The sequence below is a fragment of the Lathyrus oleraceus genome, chromosome 2 (genome assembly GCF_024323335.1).
Source record: "Lathyrus oleraceus cultivar Zhongwan6 chromosome 2, CAAS_Psat_ZW6_1.0, whole genome shotgun sequence".
In the NCBI taxonomy this organism is placed as follows: domain Eukaryota; kingdom Viridiplantae; phylum Streptophyta; class Magnoliopsida; order Fabales; family Fabaceae; genus Lathyrus; species Lathyrus oleraceus.
In genome coordinates, this window is record NC_066580.1 from 191,224,762 (window position 1) to 191,250,313 (window position 25,552).

At 34.4% G+C, this 25,552-nt stretch overlaps 2 long non-coding RNA genes and 1 pseudogene across 4 annotated transcripts; all 3 read right to left on the reverse strand.

Annotated features, from left to right (window-relative positions):
* Nucleotides 1–2,621: 2,621 nt before the first annotated feature.
* Nucleotides 2,622–9,176, reverse strand: LOC127118830 (uncharacterized). Its single transcript, XR_007802380.1, has 4 exons — nucleotides 9,027–9,176; nucleotides 4,909–4,965; nucleotides 4,490–4,719; nucleotides 2,622–3,347 (listed from the first exon to the last, which is right to left on the reverse strand). It is a non-coding gene; the product is annotated as an uncharacterized LOC127118830 (long non-coding RNA).
* A 1,908-nt stretch (nucleotides 9,177–11,084) lies between these two features.
* On the reverse strand, nucleotides 11,085–22,206 carry LOC127122552 (dihydropyrimidinase-like; annotated as a pseudogene).
* A 1,106-nt stretch (nucleotides 22,207–23,312) lies between these two features.
* LOC127118827 (uncharacterized) lies at nucleotides 23,313–25,334 on the reverse strand. 3 transcript variants are annotated; one of them, XR_007802373.1, is made up of 6 exons: nucleotides 24,899–25,334; nucleotides 24,607–24,778; nucleotides 24,313–24,426; nucleotides 23,930–24,145; nucleotides 23,445–23,771; nucleotides 23,313–23,339 (listed from the first exon to the last, which is right to left on the reverse strand). It is a non-coding gene; the product is annotated as an uncharacterized LOC127118827 (long non-coding RNA). The 3 variants fall into 3 exon arrangements; XR_007802374.1 differs by having other exon boundaries at nucleotides 23,319–23,339; nucleotides 23,445–23,567; nucleotides 23,699–24,145; XR_007802372.1 differs by having other exon boundaries at nucleotides 23,445–24,145.
* Between the last annotated feature and the right edge of the window lie 218 nt (nucleotides 25,335–25,552).

Here is a 25,552-nt window from a genome sequence, read left to right on the forward strand (position 1 = left end):
ACAGATTAGGATTAACTTGTATTTGTTAGGGTTAATTTAGGTTAATTAGTTTAGTTTGGAATTTTAGAGTTAATTAGTCATTAGAATTAAATAGTTTTAGGAATATTAAACCTAGATTAAACTTTTAGGATTTTAGAATATGGATTAGATTAGTCTAATAGGATTTTAGGAAATTGATTTTTTTAGAATTTTAATTAGGCATTAAAATTTGGTTAGAATTTAATTAGAAAATAATTAGAAATAATTTTAGGATTAGAATATGTTAGAAATAATTTTAGAAATATTAAATCTAGTTTAGATATAATTAGAATTTTCATGTATAGATATTACTCCCTAATTGTGAAATGACTATTCTACCCCTAGGCTTAGAAATAATTCAATCTTGCATGCTCCCTTAATTTTAGGACATATCATCACTTGAGTAAATGAATTTCATGTGAAGTTTCATGTTCAGTTTTGGATTTTTTATCTCATTTTGACCCTAGTCTTGGACTAGTGGTTTGTGATCTCACTTTTGAGTTGTGTTTCAGGTTAATAGCACAAATGGCCTATGCTTGATGATGTGCCTCCATTAGAGTTGACTTGTGACTTGTATATAGCTAATTTTGACTTTGTTTTGCAGGGTTTGATATCTGAGCTTGAGCCTTGAGTTGCTTGCACTTTGGTGCATTGGATTGTGTTGTCTGTTTATAGTTAATTGTAAACCATTTGCTGTTTAGTTGTGTGATTAGTATACTGATGATATTTGATTGATTTCAGGTACGTTAGTTGCTAATATTGCTTTGCTTTGCTTGCTAAGCAATTTGCACTGAGGTATGACATTCTTACTCCATGTAGTCTGGAAGACCTGGCCTGTTACTTGGCCAGGCACCTGTCTGAAGTCCTCCTTAAGAGGCGATGTTTGTGCTTGTTTACATTTGTCCCAAGCAGGTAAAGACCTCTATGAGGCAATTGGCGGATCATAGGGATATGCGATCTATCCCCCGCTATTCTGTTGAGTCGTCCCTCTGCTCACACCACTGTGTTGATGCATTGGGACACAAACCCAAGATCTTGTACAATGTACAATTGTGTCAGTGTCTTGAGCGTAGAAGGGTTCCCACATTCTGAACCCACGCTCCTTTGTCTGAAGCTCTCCCTGACCAGGGATAAGAGCTGTGAAGTCTTATCTTCACTCTCCTTTCATCAGCTTCACCTTAGCCCCTCAATGGCAAGGTTAAGAGCTAACCTGACCCCGATACAGAGGCTTGTTTGTCGAGGTTGATATGACCCCTCGACTAAAGCCTAGCCTTGATGTTTGAGCCCCTTGTTGGTGTGTTTACTTCATGCTGTATGTGTTTGTGTGGTGTGATTGTATCCCCTAGGTTTGCTAGACTCCGCGTAGTCTCGTTTGCATGTCAATTAAGGTAGCACGGTTCCTTCGTATAGGACTTCCTTTCTTGCTTGAGCTTTCCTAAAACACAAACAAACATTATCCCCTCTTAAGGATACGTCACCTCCTTCTACCACAGGTGAGTAAGTCTCCAAAGGTCGAGCATCCGGTAGATTGCGTAGTGACGTTGTCCACTTAAAAAACACAAACCAACAAGAATAGTTTAGCCGAACTACGGCAACTCTGATTCTCATGTCCAGATGAGATACGTAGGCACGAGATGCGATGTCTTGTCGAGTTTGACTAACAACTAACACTAATTTTTTTCTCTCGCCCTCGTTGCGATTGAGACCTTCCCTTTCTCTTGCCCTAGTTGCAATCGAGACCCTTCTTCTCCTTGTGTGTGTCAGGAGATGGATGTAAGCCCAGCGATTGGCATTCCACATCCTCTTGTTGTGTGCTTGGAAGCTGAGGTAAGTCCATCGAGTGGCATTCGGGTTACAGTGTGCGTGTGTTTGGTTCGGATGCCGACGTAAGTCCAGTGATTGGCAGTCGGGCTCCATGTTTGCCCTCTTGTGTGTGTTTCGGTTCAGATGCTGATGTAAGTCCAGTGATTGGCATTCAGGCTCCACGTTTGCCGTTGCCTGTGTTTGTTTGTGTGCGTGTTAGCCGAGCTACGAATGCTCTGATTCTTCTTCGTCCAAGAAGATACGTATGCATAGGATGCGACGTCCTAGCGAGCATGTGTTGTTTCCCCGGTCCGAACTACTTCGACTCTGATGTCTATGCTTGATAGACTAAGTAGGCCCAGGATACGACATCCTGCCGAGTCCGTCTTGTCTGTTTCTTGTGTCTCTTTCAGCCAGTGTGTGTGTGTGTGTGAGCAGTGTTTTAGCAACCATTTCCCTTCCTATTGTGCGTGGATCCCGTCGAGTACGACGGATGCGTAGGGGTGCTAATACCTTCCCTTCGCATAACCGACTCCCAATCCCATTCTCTTTGGTCGCGAGACCATGTCTTTTCCAGGTTTACTTCGAGCGTTTCCTTTCCCTCTTTTGGGATAAATAACGCACGGTGGCGGCTCTGTTGTTCTTGTTTTCCCGTCGGTTTTTCGCGTAATGCGACACTAGATCGTTAGATGAAGAGTAGTTTTCTATAGTTTTCTATAAACGAGCACAAACAAATCAAACCAAATCAAAAGAGGCAAACCTGAAGAAGGAATTTCATCCTACTCATCATGACACAAACATAGATTCAAAATAACATTGGGTAAACAAAACAAAATACCTAACAAAATCAATTTGAAATGAATAAAAAGTTGTTAGTTACTATCTAAATGACATCAAGATTGCGATTTTCCTCGTTCGTTCAGCATCGATGGCTTCTTGGGTGTTGTTAATGAGACGAAATAGTTCTAACCGCATCTCACCAAGCTCAATAATTTCATTCTTTAATGGTAAGCGTGTTTTCTGCAGTGGTGAGGGAGTATGATGGGGTGACGATAGTGTGATCATGTGAGGAATCTCATCATCTAAGAACTCTATCTTTTGTTTCTTAATCAGCATTAAAATAGATGAAGAATAACTCACAATTTCCATTGTTTGCGTCATCTTCGATCAACCGAATCACTAGGGTAGAGGCAGGACTCCACACTTCAAACTCAGCCTGACCCAGGAACCAGTTGTCACCCAACATTTTCACCCTTTGCCCATTTCCATTGTTCCAGCAGGCCCTCGAGCCAATGACACTCATCCACTCGTAGTTGGGTTCAAGAACGGATGGTGCTTCCAATAGGGTAGACCGCAGGCTGCTTCTGTTCTTGAACACTCTAGCAGCTTGTTGAGCATGATCCAAGGCGTCCCTGCATCACTTTCTAAATCTCATGGAACCGATCACAGCAAACCAAACTTCCTACCATTTCCTTTCTGTTTAATCATACTCATGAACATAGCATGACACGGCAAAGGTGTGGTACCTACAAAAACTCCGACGGTCAAGTTATGAATTCAAAATAATATTGTAAATAAAAGAACATAGTATCTTAGATATTCTCCCGCAGATCATGACAAGTTTACAATTGCATATTCAAATATTGAGAAAGATTATCCATAAAACCATAACAAGGGTATATTAAGTCAACCGGTGCAATTTTTCTTATAGATTGCAGAAGGAGATGGATAATTTTAAATGAACCGTAGCAATGTTGTATCGAGTAAAGCTGAGACAATGACAAATCCCTGCAACCACATTTGAAGGAAGACCACTTCACCAAATTAGTACAAATCAGAAAATATGCAGGATAACTTTCTACCTACATATTGTAACCACATTGAAGTAATAATAAAAAGATTTTGGTAGTCATAGTTGCAAATTACTGGGATCTGAAATGAATTATAAACAATATGCAATTTTTCAAGTTGATGTACATCAATATATATTAAAGACACAGTTACCACATATGGATAACAATGACCAGAACACGGCACTGGAAATTTCATATTATAGATTTCAAACTTTTCTTTACGCACTAATTAATAAATTAACCTATACAATACGGACATGGGACACGACAGTGACACGTCAACACCAATAATAATTTGAAAAAATTAATCAATTGAATGTGGATGTGTCAGTGTCAGGAACCAACACATGCCTGACATTGGACACACCTTTGATCGGAGGTGTAGGTACTACAAATCAATTAACAAATTTATGTGATATAATTTAAAGAAATGCATGAAACTCTATATGAAAAATAGCTGGGATGCAGACCGAATTATACTTCCAAATCAAAGGCTCCCTGCATCACTTTCAATTCTCATGGAACCGGTCACCAATTACTATAAATTCAGGAAAAATAAACTGAACAAGTGAACTAAGGCAGCCAAATTTAATATGGAAGAAATATTGAATTTAGACAAAGAATAAGTTCATTTAATCATTGCATAGTTCAAAAAAGACCTGAATAATATCTGAGAAAATGTTCAAGTCAAGAAAAGGCTTCACGATTTTATAGAACTTGTACATTAATAAATGAAATCAACGAATGAACCTGAATAATTTGTTGAGCACAAACAAATCAAACCAAATTAAAAGAGGCAAACAGAAGAACATTACCTCTAAAGACCTCAAGACTGACATGGTCATAGCAAAGGTGTGGTACCTACAAAGTATCGGACGATCAAGTTAGTTATGGATTCAAAATAATCTTTAGCTAGTGATGTTGGTTTGATCACACTCTTGGGGTTGAGAACCTTCCTAAGTTTGAACACGACCTCCAAAGATGTACCAATTGTATGCCCTGCAGCATCAACTCCTTCATTTGTAACCTCAACGGCTGGCTCTCCCTATCAAATATGACCAAAAGAAACAGTGAAATCAAAACACAACCCTTATCAGTATAATATAAAAAAGAAAGTGCGAGAAACTGCTCAATATTTGTTATGGATTTGTGCATTATTTACTACTTGTAACAAAACAATCACTTTGCATTTATTGTAAAAACCAAATGAAAAGAAGCAATAGAAGAACATTACCTGTGATGACCTCAACACTCATTTTGATCTATTCATGACAAGAGCGTACATACCGTCCTACAAAGATTCGGACGAACAAGTTAGTTATCACTTCAAAATAATTTTGGGAAATAAAAAAAGTAACATTTTAGAGTAAACAAAAAGACGAAATTATAACAACACATGACGTTATAAGCATAAAAGAGTGACATTGACCTTTATGGGAAGTCTTTGAAGAAGGAAAAAGAACAACATACAGATAGAAAGTCCTACCGAACCAAACATAGTATTTTTAGATACCTTTGGATGATACCAACAAATTTACTTTTTATGAATGCATTATCTATATAAATTATAGTTTTTTTTTTTTTACAAATTTAGTTTACGAGACAACTTGCAAAGTAGAATTCATAAAAAATAATTATTATGTTATAAACATTGTTGTGCAATCTCTTAGTGAAAAGCTTTATTATACATGCACTTTTTATCATAACAAATAGAGACAACATGATTCAAAATCCATAATTTAGTGGACATAGGTAGATAGCACAAAGAAATCACGTAGACGAAAACAAATTCACTGATTTTGTGAACAAATATTTGTAGTATTATACTAATACAAATTACAAAAGAGAAGTAGTTAAAAGCAATAAAAATTCATATGATGAGCCTCATCATATTTTAAGAAAAAACTACACACATGCATTGTTTTAAATCATGCAAAGGAAGAAAAAAAATATTAATTGTAAATTCAAAATAATATTAGTAAAAAAAAAAGAACATATTACCTTAGATATCCTCCAACAAATCATGACAACTTCACAATTTCATAGTCAAATTGTTGAAATATGAGATTGAGGGACATTTGAATATACAGTATGTCTGAATAAGATTACGAAGATTGTATTATACGGTATATTATATTAATTACATAAGGAATATGCAATGGTATATTCTATTATATTCTAGATAGGTTAAAAAATATTCAATGGAATATTTTCTATACAAATATTAACACTCCCCCTCAAATTTAAACATATGAGTTAAATGCACTAAGCTTACCACATATATAATTAGTTTTAGGATCTCGTAGGGATTTTGTAAACACATGCCAATTGATCATTAGAGTTGACAAAACTTGTGACAATGTCGTTTGATTCTATCTTCTCTCTGACAATGTTTGGTCCTCTCATGAAACCTGGATTCGAAACAATACGTAATGGAATTTGATTATCACAAATAAGTGTCATGGTCTTATTTTTTCAAATTGAAGTTCTTTGAGCAGTTGATTCAACCAAACGACCTCACATGTTACTAGTGTCATAACCTTATATTCTACCTCAACACTTGATCTTGCAACTACATTCTGTTTCTTACTTTTATAGGATATTAGGTTTCCTTCAACAAATAAACAATACTCAGAGATAAATCGTCTAACAATGGGTGAGTTTTTTCAATCAGCGTTAGGATATCCAACTATCTGAGTATGTCCTTTATTTTCATAAATGACACATTTTCCTAGAGAACCTTTAATGTATCTCAGAATCCAAAAAATAGCGCTCATGTGTTCTTAGAAAGGAGAATTTAAGAACTACTTCACCATACTAATTGAAAAAGAAATGTTGGGATGTGTGACTGTGAGATAATTTAACTTTTCAACTAATATCCTATACATCCTTAATTCATATAGAAGCTCCCCCTGATTAGGTAGAATTTTAACACTTGGATCCATAAGAGTATTAACTGGTTTAGCATTCTACAAACTTGTTTCTTCAAAAGTATCCATGGCATATTTCCCCGGAGAAATTACCATATCATCTTTAGATTTGACTACCTCAATACCCAAAAAATATAGGAGTTTACCAAGATCTTTCGTCTGAAATTTATTCGATAGATGTTATTTCAACTGGAATATTCCCTTTGATGTATCTCAGAATCCAAAAAATAGCGTTCATGTGTTCTTAGAAAGGAGAATTTAAGAACTAGTTTACCACACTAACTAGAAAAGAAATGTTGGGACAGTCACTGTGAGATAATTTAACTTTCCGACTAATATCTTATACATCTTTAAGTCATATAGAAGCTCCCCCTAATTTGGTAGAATTTTAACACTTGGATCCATAAGAGTATTAACTGGTTTAGCATTCTACAAACTTGTTTCTTCAAAAGTATCCATAGCATATTTCTCCGGAGAAATTACCATATCATCTTTAGATTGGACTACCTCAATACCCAAAAAATATAGGAGTTTACCAAGGTCTTTCGTCTGAAATTTATTCGATAGATGTTATTTCAATTGGAATATTCCCTATTGATGACTAAAATTATGAAAATGTCATCTACATACACAGCAAGAGTAATTCACTATTGGGATGAGTGATGATAAAAAAAAACTAGAATGGTCGGCTTCACTACGGACTATACCAAACTGTTATATTAAAGTACTGAATCTATCAAACCAAACTCTTGGAGATTGCTTAACACCATAAAGACACATGTGCAGCCTACAAACCATAGTCGATGACTCCCTTTGAGCAACAAACCCATGTGGTTGGTGCATATAACCTACAAACCATAGTCGATGACTCCCAGGTACCATTGTTTGGAGAGAACACATCTCGTCAATCATTGATTGCCTCCACTCAAGGGTGAGATAATGCTTCACTTGGAGTGTTAAGAATAAAAATAGAAGACAAAGAAGACATAAGTATAACGTAAAGGGGAAAATGATGCTAACATACATTAGTATAATGTGGAGAGGGATTTCGTGTTTGATGTATACCTTTTCACAAGGCAATCGGAAAATCTAGCTCAGGTTGCAGGATCAGATCCGTTGATTGGACAACCTTAAAGGAGAGTCTGCAATGACCTTGGGTACAGGTATGAGAGATTTTGAGTGATGATGGTGATATGTTTGTAGTGGTCGAGAAGTAGGAGGGTCAACCGAAGTGATATTTAGTGGATCAGGCTCTTTGGACTGATTGAGAATAATGATAGACTAGACATTAATAACATTCAGAAGAGGTGTGGGAGTAACTTCTTGAAGGGGTTCCGTAGTTACGTGATTGGACTCGAAATATGAAACAAACTCGAACAAGGTAACAACGGCTGATATAAGTTATGATTGTAGAGTAGGAGAATATAAACGATAACCTTTTTGTGATTGATGATAACCAAGAAAGACACACTTAAGTAATCGAGTTGATAAATCATCAAACCCAGGAAAGAGCGCTATATTCGCAAGTGCACGAATCGCGTCAAAGTAATATAAAAGAATATCGATCCCACAGAGACCAAATCGTCAATCTATCGATTACTATTGTTACGATGTTTATCTAAGGCGGTACAAAAAAGATCTTGATGTTGGAAAATAACGGTAAATAATAAATGCATGCAGATAAAGATAGGTTTGAATGTATATCACGTCGGATAAACGATGTTTCGATTGTCTAAATAGGACTACTTATGAGACAATACTTTCTATTGTGGCTTTCGCGTATTCAGATTCGAGTTTACCCTTAAATTAAGGTCGTTTATTGTCACTTATAAAAGGTGTGCAGAACGCTAAAATAGTAAACTTATTTTTAAGAAATAAGACTCGTAAACTTATTGAAAAGTGATTTTGATTTGGAAAGTTTTACCGAAGGAGTTTCCTGATTTTAAAGCTATCAACGTGTCCGAAAACAATTTCAAAAATCGTTTTTTCTTAAAGTGATAAATATTGCTAGTTAACTAAGTCAGGGTGCTTTCGCACTCCTTGAATAGTTAAAACTAACCAAGTTTGTTTCAGAAAACTCAAGTTAAAAATCAAAACAACCTTTAAAGTATTTCTACAGATTCAATATGTGAAACATCTCTTTAACCGGGATCCTTACATTCTAACCTTTAAAAGATTTAGTCAGACATGGTAATACCAACAAACACAACAATATTGATCATGATGAAAAGTTGTTTTAGAATGTAAGGCGTAAAGAATGAGTAAAGCGTGGATAGAAATTAAATAAAGTAAAGCGTAGACAGAAATTAAATAAAGTAAAGCGTGGACAGAAATTAAATAAAGTAAAGCGAGACAGAAATTAAATAAAATAAAGCAAGACAAGTAAAATAAATAAAAGCGATAAAATAAAAAGTGACTCAACTCAATCTCACTAAAGTGAGATAACCCCCCGATGTGACGGATTACCCCCTGGTTGAGGGCTGATGAGTCATAACTTCTCCTATAGCGCCCGCCATGTGCAACGCCATGTGTATAATATTTGCCGAAAAAACCTCATTTTTGGTTTTTTTGCTTCGTTTCTATTAAAAGGGTCCCGAAAGAGCTAAATATCTGAAAACAAAATAAAAGAGAGCATAATACAAACAAAATGATAATAAAGTCCTAATAAACATGTGAAATCCGAGTCAAAAATACGGTGTGATTCAGTGTGATCAAATTCTCCCACACTTAAATCTTTGTTTATCCTCAAGCAAAATTCTTTATAGTTTATGCAAGAAAAACAGTATCAACTAGAGTTAATTCAAGGCAAAAAGACTTATGGTGGGGTAATGCGATCGTAGGCTTCTTTTCGTTTTCTTCAAGTCCTTTTCATTCAGGTGCAATCACATTAAGCCCGTTATCCGTACATACTCATAGTAAAGTGACCGGTTAGTGATTATGATTTTAAGCATGGGGCTCTGGTACATAAGTTGGTGTAACCCCTTTATTTAACCCAATTTGCAGTTGTGGGGGATTGGATCGTAATCCACCCTACCAAGTTCAGCACCAGATACCTCTGAACCAACCAACAATAGGCATATTCTTATATATATATATATATATATATATATATATATATATTTTTTATTTTTCTTCTGCATGTTTCGCATATGTCTTTATTTTACTGGGTTAAATTACCGTGTGAGAGTCACCTAGCCTGAATTTTCATATGACTTGAGAACAAAGCAGGAATTTTTTTTGTAATCATTCACTTATTTTCATCGGTCCCCTACGTAGAGCATGCTTAAGCCGGAGCTGACTGCAAGGATAAACTACTTAAGGACTTATTTGGAACAAAAATTGGGATCACAACATATGGGATATCGGGATCGACTCTTATAATCATGAAGCCTACGGTGTTAAGACAATACCGATTTTTAGAAAAAAAAATTCCAAATCTTTTACATCCTGTCATAAACCTGTCTTATGGCCTGAATACGGATACACTACACAGATGACTCGTCAAACACATGTTATTTTATTGAAATAAAAAGCAAACAACTAAAAATGCACAAAACATACTAAAAATAAAGAAGAGCAATAAAAAACGATAAAAATCTCCTCCCACACTTAAATCGAACATTGTTCCCATTGTTTCGATATGAGATAGGGTAGGAATAACCTGAAAGAGAGAGAGAAAGAGAACCATGGGTGATCACCGGTACCGTCACCGTCACGAGCATTTACTTTAACAAATATTGTAGACTTGAAGACACGAGGAGGAATTGGGTGAAGGGGGAATAAGGAAACAACAAAATTAAGTGAGGGATATTGTTGTTAAGGATAAACGAGGGCATGAGGTTTATAAGGTAACATGCCATATTAGCATAATATCCCCCAGAACCAGAATGGAACATTACCATAGAGAAGTAGGGTCCAAGCGGTTCCTACAAATCAATCCACATTACCCCACCATACTTAGGCCTTCTTTTCGTTTTCTTCAAGTCCTTTTCATTCAGGTGCAATCACATTAAGCCCGTTATCCGTACATACTCATAGTAAAGTGACCGGTTTAGTGACTATGATCTTAAGCATGGGGCTCTGGTACATAAGTTGGTGTAACCCCTTTATTTAACCCAATTTGCAGTTGTGGGGGATTGGATCGTAATCCACCCTACCAAGTTCAGCACCAGATACCTCTGAACCAACTAACAATAGGCATATTCTTATATATATATATATATATATATATATATATATATATATATATATATATATATATATATATATATATATATATATATATATATATATATATATATATATATATATATATATATATATATATTTTCTTCTGCATGTTTCACATATGTCTTTAGTTTACTGGGTTAAATGACCGTGTGAGAGTCACCTAACCCGATTTTTCATATGATTTGAGAACAAAGCAGGAATTTTTTTTGTGATCATTCACTTATTTTCATCGGTCCCCTACGTAGAGCATGCTTAAGCCGGAGCTGACTGCAAGGATAAACTACTTAAGGACTTATTTGGAACAAAAATTGGGACCACAACATATGGGATATCGGGATCGACTCTTATAATCATGAAGCCTGCGGTGTTAAGACAATACCGATTTTTAGAAAAACTTTTCCCAAGTCTTTTACATCCCGTCATAAACCTGTCTTATAGCCTGAATATTCAAAATGCACTGTTTTCTTTGCTCACAAATTTTTTTTGGTAAGGTTAAAGAAATGGAAGAAATATGGATACACTACACAGATGACTCGTCAAACACATGTTATTTTATTAAAAGGAAAAGCAAACAACTAAAAACGCACAAAACATACTAAAAATAAAGAAAAGCAATAAAAAACGATAAAAATCTCCTCCCACACTTAAACTGAACATTGTCCCCAATGTTTCGATATGAGATAGGGTAGGAGTAACCTGGAAGAGAGAGAAAGAGAACCATGGGTGATCACTGGTACCGTCATCGTCACGGCATTTACTTTAACAAATATTGTAGACTCGAAGATACCTGGAGGAATTGGGTGATGGGGGAATAAGAAAACAACAAAATTAAGTGAGGGATATTGTTGTTAAGGACAGGCGAGGGCATGAGGTTTATAAGGTAATATATTAGCATAATATCCCCCAGAACCAGAATGGAACATTACCATAGAGAAGTAGGGTCCAAGCGGTTTCTACAAGATGCATATTTTTACGTCCGGCTACCCCATTTTGTTAAGGTGTATGAGAGCAAGATGTTGTATCGAATAAAACTGAGACGATGACAAATCCCTGCAACCACATTTAAAGGAAAACCACTTCAGCAAATTTGTACAAATCAGAACATATTATAAACAATAAATTAACAACAATAATATGCAGAATGACTTTTCACCTAAAGTCCCAATAAAAAGATTTTGGTTGTCATAGTTGAAAATTACTAGGATCTGAAATGAATTATAAACAATATGCAAATTTTTAAGTTGATGTACATCAATATCTATTAAAGACACGTTTACCACATATGGATAACAATGACCAGAACAAGGCACTGGAAGTTTCATATTATGGATTTCAAACTTTTTTATACAATACGAGCATGGGACACGAGAATGACACGTCAACACCAGTATTAATTTAAAAAAAAAAATAATTTGAATGTGGTAAGTCAGTGTCAGAAACAAAAACCAACACGTGTCTGACATTGGACACACCTTTGATAGGAGGTGTAGGTTCTACAGATTAATTAACAAATTCATGTGATTTAATCTAATGTAATGCATGAAACTCTATATGAAAAATAGCTGGGGTGCAAACCGAATTATGCTTCCAAATCAAAGGTTCCCTGCATCACTTTCTATATCTCATGGAAAAGGTCACAAATTACTATAAATTTAGAAAAAATAAACTGAACAAGTGAAGTAAGGCAGCCAGATTTAATATGGAAGAAATATTGAATTTAGACAAAGAACAAGTTCATTTAATCATTGCATAGTTAAAAAAAACCTGAATAATATCTGAAAAAATGTTCAAGTCAAGAAAAGGCTTCACGTTTTTATAAAACTTGTACATATTAATAAACGAAATCAACGAATGAACCTGAATAACTTGTTGAGCACAAACAAATCAAACCAAATTAAAAGAGGCAAACATAAGAATATTACCTCTAAGGGCCTCAAGACTGACATGATCATAGCAAAGGTGTGGTACCTACAAAGTATCGGACGATCAAGTTAGTTATGGATTCAAAATAATCTTTAGTTAGTGATGTTGGTTTGATCACACTCTTGGGGTTGAGAACCTTCCTAAGTTGGAAATGACCTCCAAAGTTGTACCAATTGTATGCCCTGCAGCATCAACACCTTCATTTGTAACCTCAACTGCTGGCTCTCCCTATCAAATATGACAAGAAAAACAGTGAAATCAAAACACAATACAACCCTTGCCCGAATAATATAAAAAAAAAAGTGTCAGAAACAGTCCAATATTTATTATAGATTTGTGCAGTATTTACTATTTGTAACAAAACAATCACTTAGCATACATTCTAAAACCCAAATGAAAAGAGGCCATAGAAGAACATTACCTTAAATGACCACAAGACTCATTTTGATCTATTCATGACAAGAGCGTACATACCTTCCTACAAAGACTCGGACGAACAAGTTAGTTATCACTTTAAAATAATTTTGAAAAATAAAAAGAGTAACATTTTAGAGTAAACAAAAAGACGGAGTTATAAAAACGCATGATGTTGACCTTTATGGGAAGTCTTTTAAAAGAGGAAAAAGAACAAGATACAATTAAAAAGTCCTACTAAACCAAAATCCTATTTCTAGTTACCTTTAGAAAATACAAACAAGTTAAAGTAACTTTCCTATATTGTGAGAACCAAATCAAAAACGGAAATCACGATTTCAAACAAAATTCAAAGTTTACACTTTACTTGTACAAATTACAAAAGGGCAATAATTGTCTTATATATTACTGTCAAATAAACTTGTTTGAATAATATGTTGGGTCCATATGCATGAAATTCTGGTTTTCAAAAACTGAGTTGGTTTTTCTACATGCAACCTCAAGATCCAGTACCAAACCAAAGCTAAGTTGAAAGCTCTCAAATTTTATATACCCAATCCCCTCCCCGCCTTTTATTTTCTCTACACACCTTCTCCCATTTCTTTCGCAAGATCTCGTGAGCTTAATAGGCATTATGAAGAACAACTCAAATTTTCAATGTTTTGCTTCAACTTTCACTAGGGACACCAGAATTTATATTTGAGGCATGACTCCCCACTTCAAACACAGCCTGACACCCAAAGTTTTCAGCCTCTGCCCATTTCCAATGTTTCAGAAGGCCCCCACCCCATGTCAATGAATCTCATTCACTCAGCTCGGTTGAAGACCGGACTGTTAAGCATGGCCAGCAGCTCAAATCAAAGGTAAACTTCCTACGATGCTTTTAAGATGTTGCGTTTCCATTCTGTTTCATCATACTCATGAGCATAGCATGACACACCAAAGGTGTGGTACCTGCAAAAACTACGACGATCAAGTTAGTTATGAATTCAAAATAATTTTGATAAATAAAAGAACATATTAATCACAAGCAGATCATAACAACTTCACAATTGCACAATCAAATAATAATAATTGAGAAAGAATGTCCATAAAACCATAACAAGGATATATTAAGTCAACCGTGCAATTTTTCTTATAGACGACACAAGAAGATGGCTAATTTTAAATGAACTGTAGCCATGCTGTAACTTCATCGAAGAAAAACCACTAAAGCAAATTTGTACAAATCAGAAAATATGATTTTGGAAGTCATACAGAATGGAATCATATTCAGTAACTGTGAAGTTCCTCAACAAATTCATATGGTCCAGTATGAAATTATCAATAACTCATTTAAGTATCGAGAGTTTGTGCAGCTACTACCTCTACAGCTCCGCCAATATAGAAATATAATAATATATCTCCATAAATTATGTATATTACAAAATATGATTTTGGAAGTCATACAAAACGGAATCATATTTCAGTAACTGTAAAAAATCTGTTTCCTACAATAGAGAAAGACCCCGCGCATCTCTTCCCTCTTCGAGCCAACCGTTCACTTCCTCTATAAACGTTACGTTTTCAACACCGCCATCATGGCTAGTAACTAAACCAACAAGAATTCCACCAAGGGCATCGGAGATTACTGGATCTGAAATGAGTTAAAAACAATTTGCAACTTTTCAAGTTGATGCGCATCAATATCTATTAAAGACACGGTTACTACATATGGATAATAATAACCCGGACAAGACACTTAAAATCTCTATATAATACAATTAACATATAGAATACGGACGCAGGACACGACACTGACACGTTGACACCAGTAATAATTTGAAAAAAATGAATAAATTGAATGTAGATATGGGTCGGTGTCGGACACCAGACATGCCGTTGATAAGAGGTGTGGATGCTTCAGAGCAATTAACAAAATTCATAATGTTAGTATTATCCTTCATTGTTTTCTGTTATCGTTTGAGAGACTTAATCAAAATAACTTTTGACATTTTTCATAAATTTTTTTGAACTAATTTTAACAGAGTTCTTCAAGATAGCTAACGAAAACAACTTATAACATATATAAAAACAATTTAAATTTATTTCATCTTCTGTTATAAAAATAGCTTATGCGAGCTTATTCATAAGCGCTTATTTTGATAAGCACTTGTGCTATAAGCTGCAAATAAGCTTTTTATCCAAACAGACCCTAAGTCATTTGGGAACAAAAGCACTTAAGGTCAAAATGGAAACAGTAAACAAGTAGGGAAGATTACTAAAATTAAGTTCAGTAAAACTTAAAACGTCACACTTGAAACACATCAATCCAAGGCTGTCAAACTCAGATCTCAGTATACGAGATATTTCTCCATAGACTAATACAAAAGTAAAAAATGTTTAAAACATCTGCCATAATATGCAAACACAATGTAACAAGTCAATAGCATGTGCATAGTAAATGTTCAACATCTATCTTAGATTCTGTAATAAAGCAGACAAAAGATTATAAACTCGGCATTATAGAATCACTTTTTTTTACAAGTTTAAGCAAATGAGCTCACTCTCAATTAAGTGGAAGTGATTGACTATATGAGTGGCCCCAATTTTCTGTATGGCAAAGTAGATTCGATATAATTGCATAGCAAAAGAGTGGATTGTAAAGTGTTGTCAAGTTAATCTAATTATGGCTGCTATAATTCAAGTACAACAAGTCTTGTTTATACATTTTTCTCTATAAAAAAAACGAGAATATTGTTGTGCAAACGTAATAGTTTTTCTACAAATAGACTCTTAATGGTATCTGTAATAGCTTTTCTACAAATAGACTCTTAATGGTATCTCTATATGTTGTAATTGCATGCTTTCTCTACATAATCTGGAATACATTACAAGGATTGAAGTTAAGAACCTGATGTCCTGGCTTTCGCAATTTCTTCCATTGCATCAATGCTCATGACATGAACCACATACAAAGGAGTGTTTACAAAATCTGCTAAGCGAATAGCAGGAGCAGTTGCCTCTCCTTCTAACTACACATGTTAAGGTTCCAAGTCAAATAAAGAAATGTATTATGAGCCATACTAACAGGTATTTAGATTTTAAACTTCACAGTAATCACAGAATACAACAAAACAAAACAAGTAATCAATCTAATGATTCTGATCATGTACCAGCTAAATGAGATTCATCAACAGAGATAAAAAAAATTGATCAGAATGAATGTAGAACTAGAGTGATTACAACTTAGCAGCATGCAAATTTTGACAAGGGTAGCTAAAAGCAGATAATTTGGCTCAAGCATAAGCACCTAAATCCAGTGCACTGTGAAGTAAGTCGACTAAGTGTGATTGTCAGAGATGTAAAGGGGTGGCTGAAAAATGAGGAGAAAATATCATTATGACGTAATAAAATAGTCTAGAGTACTAGACGATGAAATGAAACCAGACATGATCAGTATCTGTATTCCATTATTCTCTTCAATTCTATTATTCAGTAAACTATTTATTAAAAAGAGCAAAAATGAGACTAACCACTGGAGGCCTTGAAAGAGCATGTCCCTTGGGTCCAGTTATTCCAAGCTCTATCATCTTCTTTTGCCCTTCATCCACAGCATCTCCGTTTTCTGCATGGACCATGGCTAAGGCACCGAGAGACTTGCACTTTTTAAGTCCTTGTAGAAGAAGCTCATCACCGATCATAAGAGCTCCTTTGTAAGCCATGAAAAACTTAAAAGAATTGATACCTACAATCAGAAAACAAAGATGTACTTACTACGTGAAATAAATTCCTCAGAGCCCTTCCACAGGGTTATTGCCTCATAATAAACCAAATTATCTAAAATGCAAAACGGAAGTAAAATTATAACCTTTCTCCACGTAACTCTGCAATTGACAAGACATCACCAACTAGGATAAAATTAATCTTATATAAAATTATTCAACTCCCTTCCCTCTAAAACTTCCAGATTGTAATAAAATTTATTGTGATTATTACTGTTAATATATTTTGAAAAAAAAAAATAATAATCTTTATTTTATATTTTTTAAAATATATTTAAACATATTTATATTAAGAAAACTTCAATTTTATTTTATTTTGACAGCAAGAAGACCTCAAAATGTATCACAAGTTCACAACATAATATATGTATGCTACTAACATACTACTATCAATTGCTTTCTCATAAAAACAAAAGGTTTTACTTGTCTTCTTTTGCTTTCTCATAATCAATACCAATATAGTAGTTAACTTTAATCCACCTATGAAGGTATATTTTGTGGTTAGCACATACAAGAAAAGATATTTATTGAGCAATATTATTTATAACCTTTTGTTCTTGAAAGTGATTGGAATCTATCAAACTCGTGAACATCTTGAAAAGCCTTTCATATCTAACTTGGTCTCAAAAATTTTACACTCACTTGCCATTAAATCACCTCTTAATTAAACTCTTTACTATATCAACCATCATAAACACTACTAAATAAAATAAAATAGCACAAAAACTACACACATAAAATTTACTTACGTATATCTTCGTCATCACTGAATGGTTTGGAGCTACTGATTTCATCAAGAGGAACAGAAAAACCAGTAAAAGAGAACGAGAGTCCCAAACTCGAAGCCCTACTAAGAGCGGCACCACTATTAACCTCATCCAACTCAACTTTCAAAGACGTTTGAGCGCTCCTCGCCTTCCTTATGTGTGTGTTTCTTCCTCCCGGCGACGCTCTCCTCGACTTCCTTGTAAGACTCCCCGCTGCCACCATGAGCTCCATTTCTCTTGCAACTGTTTCATCCCATTTGGTAATAGCCATATGGAAACCATAATCCATGCAAGACTTCTTCGCCTTCTTTTCATAGGCTTTGAAACCGGCCATTAAACTCCCATCAATTGGTATGGCAAAGTCAATGTGCATTGTCGTCCCACCAGCCAATACTGCGCGGCCTGGCCACTGAAGAAGTCATCCTTCGTTACAGTGTTCATAAACTCAAACTCTAGATGAGTATGAGGATCAATGCCTCCTGTTAGTAAACAAAAAGATGCAATCATATGGTATGTCAAAATCTGATGATGATGATGTCAAATTGACATCAAGATGGAATGTAAGAAACTAAATTCATGCATACAAGTGACATCGCTACGGTGATTCGTTTAAGAAGCATTTAACTATTGCATAGGTGTTAGAGTATCAACAACAATAGAACCCATCTTAGGTTGACTAAGTGGACTCAACTATGCCACAACACTTTTAATTAAGTAAATCACTCACTTTTCACACCAATGATGTAGTTCTTAAAGAACTTCAATTGGTCCCACATTGGTCTGCATAAGAGGGACATAGCGCTCCTTTGAATTTCACACACACTCTTCACTATTCTTAATTATTGCTAAGAATGGATTGCTTTTATAAGAATACATTTTCACCCTAGATATGAAGTGGAGCACTCCGATGGTAAAACCTCAAAGAACTAATAAGAGCCTATGAAATACCAATTCAAACACAAACACCAAACATGATATCAACCCTGACACGTAGGCATCAACAATAATACGTTGAAATGGAAGTGATCATTGATCGTATGTATCCACACGTGTCAGTGTCAGTGTCATATAAATGTTAGTCACCGAGACACACCTTCAACCTAAAGTGTCAAATATAAGCCAGGTTTTAAAAAATTGTCGCAACCGCATAGGTGTAAGTACTACATAGTTATAAACCCAGAAAGAATCATCATTGGAAGTGTTGTAAGATTAAAAATCAAAGGTCTAACCTGGCATAACAAACTTGCCAGTAGCATCTATGACACGCACCTCATCTCCAACCTGGCAATACCGAAATTACAAAAGTAAAAAATCCTAGGACAGAAAGCATAAAGTTGAATACAAAACCTGTGAAAACACTTTCTATTTTCATTTCTTAAGAATTGTGTTCATTTTAACATGATAAGTGTCTTGGAGTAAATAATTGCAAGTTAAGAATGATTCATTTGAGAAATAATACAGTGATAGTTGGATTAACAGCAACGATGACACCGTCTTCAATATAAACATCGGCGATTTGTTGATGGTGAGCATTAACCACAGTACCACCTTTGATCAACAACTTGGATGATGATGGAATTGAAGCTCCACAAGAAGAGTCTCCGTATCCGATTCCAGCTTCACAAAACTGAATTTCAAAATCCAAATTCAAAACTCGATGATAAGAGGTGTAGATATGGGTCGGTGTCGGACACCATTAGATATTTGCATTCTATTTCTAGCTACTCCTGGAAAATGCAAACAAGTGTAGTTAATTGTTTTCTGTTAATAAAATAAACAAAGCTTAGGAGATTGAACTAAATCAGATTGTTATATTAGAATTTAGATTCACATCATTCATTGATTAATACAACAGCTTCCAACAATTAAAATACAAACCCTATTCAAAATCAAACAATGGAAGAAATAATCTAAAGCCAAACTCATAAATAATCAAACGATCATTCATGAAGGAATAATTGAAATAGAAACAATATCAAAACATCAACATTAACATGTATGCATTCTATAGAACATAAACAGACACATGAAAGATACATGCGGAACAAACAATCTAACAGTAAGTGCAACGACATAATAGGGATTAACTCTATTATTTTAATATTCACCAAACTCTTCCAAGTTATCCTCCTATAAAATCAACAAAACATTATCAATGTAAGCATTGAAAAGTAAATAGCTCACTACAAGAAAGCCAACAAAAAGTCCTTAAGACAAGTGAAAAAATGTTCAAATCAAAAAAAGGCTTCACATTTTTAGAAAAATTGTACATATTAATTCAAAAAATGAAATAAACGAATGAACCTGAATAATATGTTGAGCACAAACAAATCAAACCAAATCAAAAGAGGCAAACAGAAGAACATCATCTCTGATGACCTCAAGATTGTTTTTGATCTATTTATGAAATATTCATAGCAAGGGTGTGGTACCTACAATGTCTCCGACGATCATGTTAATAATGGATTCAAAATAATGTTGGGAAATAAAACAAAACCATCAAATAGTTCATCAATCTATAACAAATAAAGATAGCAATGAGTTAACACGCACTTGGTCAAGCATCCTTATCCCCAAAGCAGCTTTAGTACAGTGATGACATGTCACAGTAAAGTGAGCAAATCATGAAACCTTGGTAGGACTAACCACTCTCTGTCAAGAAAAATATAATACGGTTTGGTGTTGGGACTCCAGAATTACATTTCAAAATGAAAACAATACCACTGACACCAGTATGTATAATAAAAGAAAGTGTTAGAAATAGCTCAAAATAAACTGCAGAACTTAACCACTCACTGTATTCGGAAAGTAGCATTTCGCCACAATATTTGTGCAGTATTTATAACAAAACAATCACCTTGTGTATATATATAGTAAAAACAAAATGAAAAGAGGCAAACAGAAGAACATTACCTCATAAGGACCTCAAGACTGATTCTAATCTATTCATGACACGTGCATAGCAAGGTTGTGGTACCTGCCTGCAAAGACTCTGACAATATAGTAAGACTTGTGACATGAACAGACACTAAGAGTAACATTTTAGAGTAAAGAAATTAGCAAGACATGATGGAATTATAAGCATAAAAGAGTGACACTAACCTTTATGGGAAGTCTGTGAAAAAGGAAAAAGAACAACATACTAAATATCTTTCTATTTCAAGTTACTTTGTATGAATGCATTGTATAGGACCTAAACTGCAACCTGATTATCGTATGTAAGAAATGAGTGGGACAAATAATTTGATTGTTAGATCACACAGTAAGGGCAAAAACACAGATACATTACCTGAAGAAGGAGTTTCATCCTACTCATCATGACACAAGCATAGATTCAAAATAACATTGGGTAAATAAAACAACGTACCTAACAGAATCAACTTGAAATGAATAAAAAGTTGTTAGTTACTATCTAAATGACATCAAGATTGCGATTTTCCTCGTTCTTTTAGCATCGATGGCTTCTTGGGTGTTGTTAATGAGACGAAACAGTTCTAACCGCATCTCAACAAAGATGAAAAGTGTGGCCGCATTTCGGCATGATTCGCAATATTTCTCTTTCTTTGTAGTCCGCTAAACATATTACACACCTGTAGAAGCAAACTCGGTTATTTATCTATTCACTGGTTCCTTTTTTCATTAACTTATTAATCTATCACAGACCTGTCTAGATAAACAACTTATTTAAGCACTTATAACATCGTCGCTTATCATATAAAATAATTTTGAAGAGTGTTTATATCAATAGATAAGCTCCTATAAATCGATTCAACTAGGCCCTTAATCTATCATGTATCTGATACAACAACAACCAAGTCTTACCCCGTATCTGATGTTAACGAAAATATGAGGAACTTGTTCTGTATGAGTTAGAATTAATAAAAAGGACTTAACTGTGTATCTTCAATGGAACTGAAAGCCTCTTGATTGAACTTCAAAGTGGGGATTGCTTCAAGCAGAACTGGTTCAGGATCAGGGTCATTAACATGATGTTATGGCTATCAGAAAACAATGAAAAATCAAAAACTAAATCACCAAAACCTGCTAAGTTACAAAATTACATAAACCAGAAAACAGCTTATTTGCAGCTTAAAACCACAATCTCTTAATATTCTATGTAAATAGAATGCAGCATTTGCATCAGACTCGGAAATTAAAAAACAACAAACAATTGCAGATTTCCTTATTCAACATACACTTCAAGTATTGGATCAGATTCATAATCTAGAAGTCCTCATAACCAAATAAAACTGAGATTATAGTATTGAAAAAAGATTAATTAAAAAAAACAGAACAAAGAGTCCAAAAACAACAAAATAAAGGAGATGGAAAGTGGAATTACCTGTTCTATATCATATCTTGATTCAATCTGATACATCATCCTAGATTCAACACCACCTCTAAGTCTTCCACAAATGATTCTTGTACAAACAAAAACAATGAAAGCGGCACTCATGCCAAATCCAATAACAGTTGTCACTAAATTTGTCCCTGAACCCAACATCTCCAACCACCAAAATGAATCTCATTCACTCAGCTCGGTTGAAGACCGGACTGTTAAGCATGGCCAGCAGCTCAAATCAAAGGTAAACTTCCTACCATGCTTTTAAGATGTTGCATTTCCTTTCTGTTTCATCATACTCATGAGCATAGCATGACACACCAAAGGTGTAGTACCTGCAAAAACTCCGACGATCAAGTTAGTTATGAATTCAAAATAATTTTGGTAAATAAAAGAACATACTAATCACAAGCAGATCATAACAACTTCACAATTGCACAATCAAATAATAATAATTGAGAAAGATTGTACATAAAACCATAACAAGGATATATTAAGTCAACCGTGCAATTTTTCTTATAGACGACACAAGAAGAAGATGGCTAATTTTAAATGAACTGTAGCCATGCTGTAACTTCATTGAAGAAAAACCACTAAAGCAAATTTGTACAAATCAGAAAATATGATTTGGAAGTCATACAAATCAGAAAATATGAATTGACAGTAATAATGATAATGTAATCGATTTACATACATCATTAAGGTTCGACAACCAATGGTTACAGTCACTAGAGTTTGTTGCATAGAAAGTCCCGTTGCATGCTTTTGTTATGTTCTGTAACACATAACATAACATCAATCATACGAATGTTGTTTGATTCAGTACAGTTCAAAAATCATGAGACTCTTAAATATTTTATTTATACCTCGAGTATTTGATCAGAGATCAGACCCATTCCGTGTGCAAAAGGAACAAGAGCATTGCCATCAAATTGTTCATCAGCAACAGGATTTACAATCAAATAACCCTACAAATTCAAATCCGTTTATATTTAAGCAACAAAAGTAAAAAAAAAAATAATAATGTATAATCACTGAATGGCAAAATATATACCTTGAAATTCCGTTTAGGTTTGATACCAACTTCAATTCCTAAACAACATCAAACAAATAATAATGCATATTAGTTATTATTTTTCTAGTACATTAATTTAATTCAACATTTTCATGACATAACCACATTTATTAATACCTTGTACTACTTTATGAGCAAGAGTAGGCACATAAACTCCAGCATAAGATTCTCCAGCAAGGTATAAGGGGTTTGCAAGAAACTCAGGATATAATTCAAACCACTTGTTTGTTCAAAAATAAAGTAGATATGTTAACAATATGGCAAGAGCAATGATTAAGGAATTAAGGAATTGTTGATGCAAATCTTTTAGAATTTTTTTTCTTACTTTGAGGAGAAAAGTATGTGAATCAGTCGCAGTCTTTTCATCTCCAGTTTCGTACTGAGATGTATTTTTCGAATACGAAAATCCTACTCCAACGGGTGAGTCCAAATATATAATGTTGGAAACCTGCAAGAAAACACATTAAAAATGATTCAAAATGTTGTCTAATATTTAGACTAAAATCATATATTTTAAATACTACAAATACTAATTTAATAGATTGAATTTCTGATTATTATTATTAAAAATGACCAAACTTGGACCAACTGTATGGATTGAGATGCAACTTAGGCAAGGATCCATTGACAGGTTTGTCAAAATTAAAAGGACCTGAAACACATCACCAATGGAACACATTGTTTATATAATATATTAGATTAGATATTACAAAAAAATTGTTTTGGATATTAAAATGAATTTTCACTCTACATTTATTTGATTTGAGAAACAATTACAAAATGAAAATGATAGTGAAAAATAGTTATTACCATGTTCATATACAAAACCATCAAAACTAGAACATCCTGGTCCACCATTCAGCCATAGAACAATAGGGTCCTTTGATGAATCGCCTTCTGATTGAACAAAATAGTAATACAAGTTCTTACCATGACTTTCATCTATTGTTACATACCCTCCATAGTGCTTTGAAGGTAGAGATCCATTGAAGCCTGGAACATTGGTTATAAGAGATCCTTTAGGCGCTGAATGTGTCAACACAAATGTTAGGAAAATATGAAGCAAGATCAAGTAAAAGTTTCTCATCTTGAATGTAAGAAAGGGACAGTGTAATTAACACAATTTATAGAAGAAAAAATCCCTCACCACTGCATAAACCAAATGAAAAGAGAAAACACAAGAAGATTATTACCTGTAATGACTTTAAGACTGATTTTGATATATTCATGATGTGAGCATACCAAGGTTGTGGTAACTGCCTGCAAAGACTCTGACAATCAAGTAAAACTGACATTGACCAACAAGTCTGTGAAAAAGGAAAAAGAACAAGATACAGTTAGGAATTCATACTCAACCATACATACTAAATGTCATTCTATTTCTAGTTACTTTACCTAAAGAAGGAGTTTGATCCTACTCATCATGACACAAGCATAGTAACAGATGGATGGATTCAAAATAACATTGGGGAAATAAAACAACATACCTAACAGAATCAATTGAAATGAATAAAAAGTTGTTAGTTATCATCTAATTGACATCAAGATTGCGATTTTCCTCTTTCTTTCAGCATGCATGGCTTCTTGAGTGTTTTTGGTGAGACGAAACAGTTCTAATCGCATCTCACCAAGCTCAATAATTTCATCCATTAATGTTTTCTGCAGTGGTGAGAGAGTATGATGAGGTGACGATAGTGTGATCATGTGAGGAATATCATCATCTAAAAACTGTATCGTTTGTTTCTTAATCAGCATTTAAATAGATGAAGAATAACTCACAATTTCCATTGTTTGCGTCATCTTCGATCAACCGAATCACTCTCCACACTTCAAACTCCGCCTGACCCAGGAACCAGTTCTTGAACACTCTAGCAGCTTGTTGAGCATGATCATGGTGATGAATGTGGTGAGTCCATCAGAACAGAACACATCAAAGATTGAGAAAAAGATTATTAGAGTGAAATGAGAGGTCGAAACAAAGTTGTCGTTATTGTCGTTTGTTCAGAAGAGAACACAGAAAAATTGAGAAGACGGAAAGATTGAGAAGAAAGATTGAGAAGACGGAAAGATTGAGAAACAAGCTTATTAGAAAGATTGAGAAACAAGCTTGATTGTTTGTTGTATTGGTAATGTTCGGTGGATTAGGGCGCAACGGCTACTCAGTCATTCACGCGGATCAGTTCATTTAAGGCGGTGCTAAAAACAAACACTCGCTAGTTATTAAATTATAGTATTAAATAGCTATTATAATAACTAAACTTCATAATTTTTAATTATCTTTTTTATAAATTAAAATTGGAGTATTGGAGTATACATCCTTTTTATTCTCGGATGTTCATATACAAGGTGTTTAATTTGCTTGTTCAAGGTTCTTCTTTGTGTCAAATTTTTTTTAATAACTTTATTTTCAAGTCCATTATTTTACATGATTAA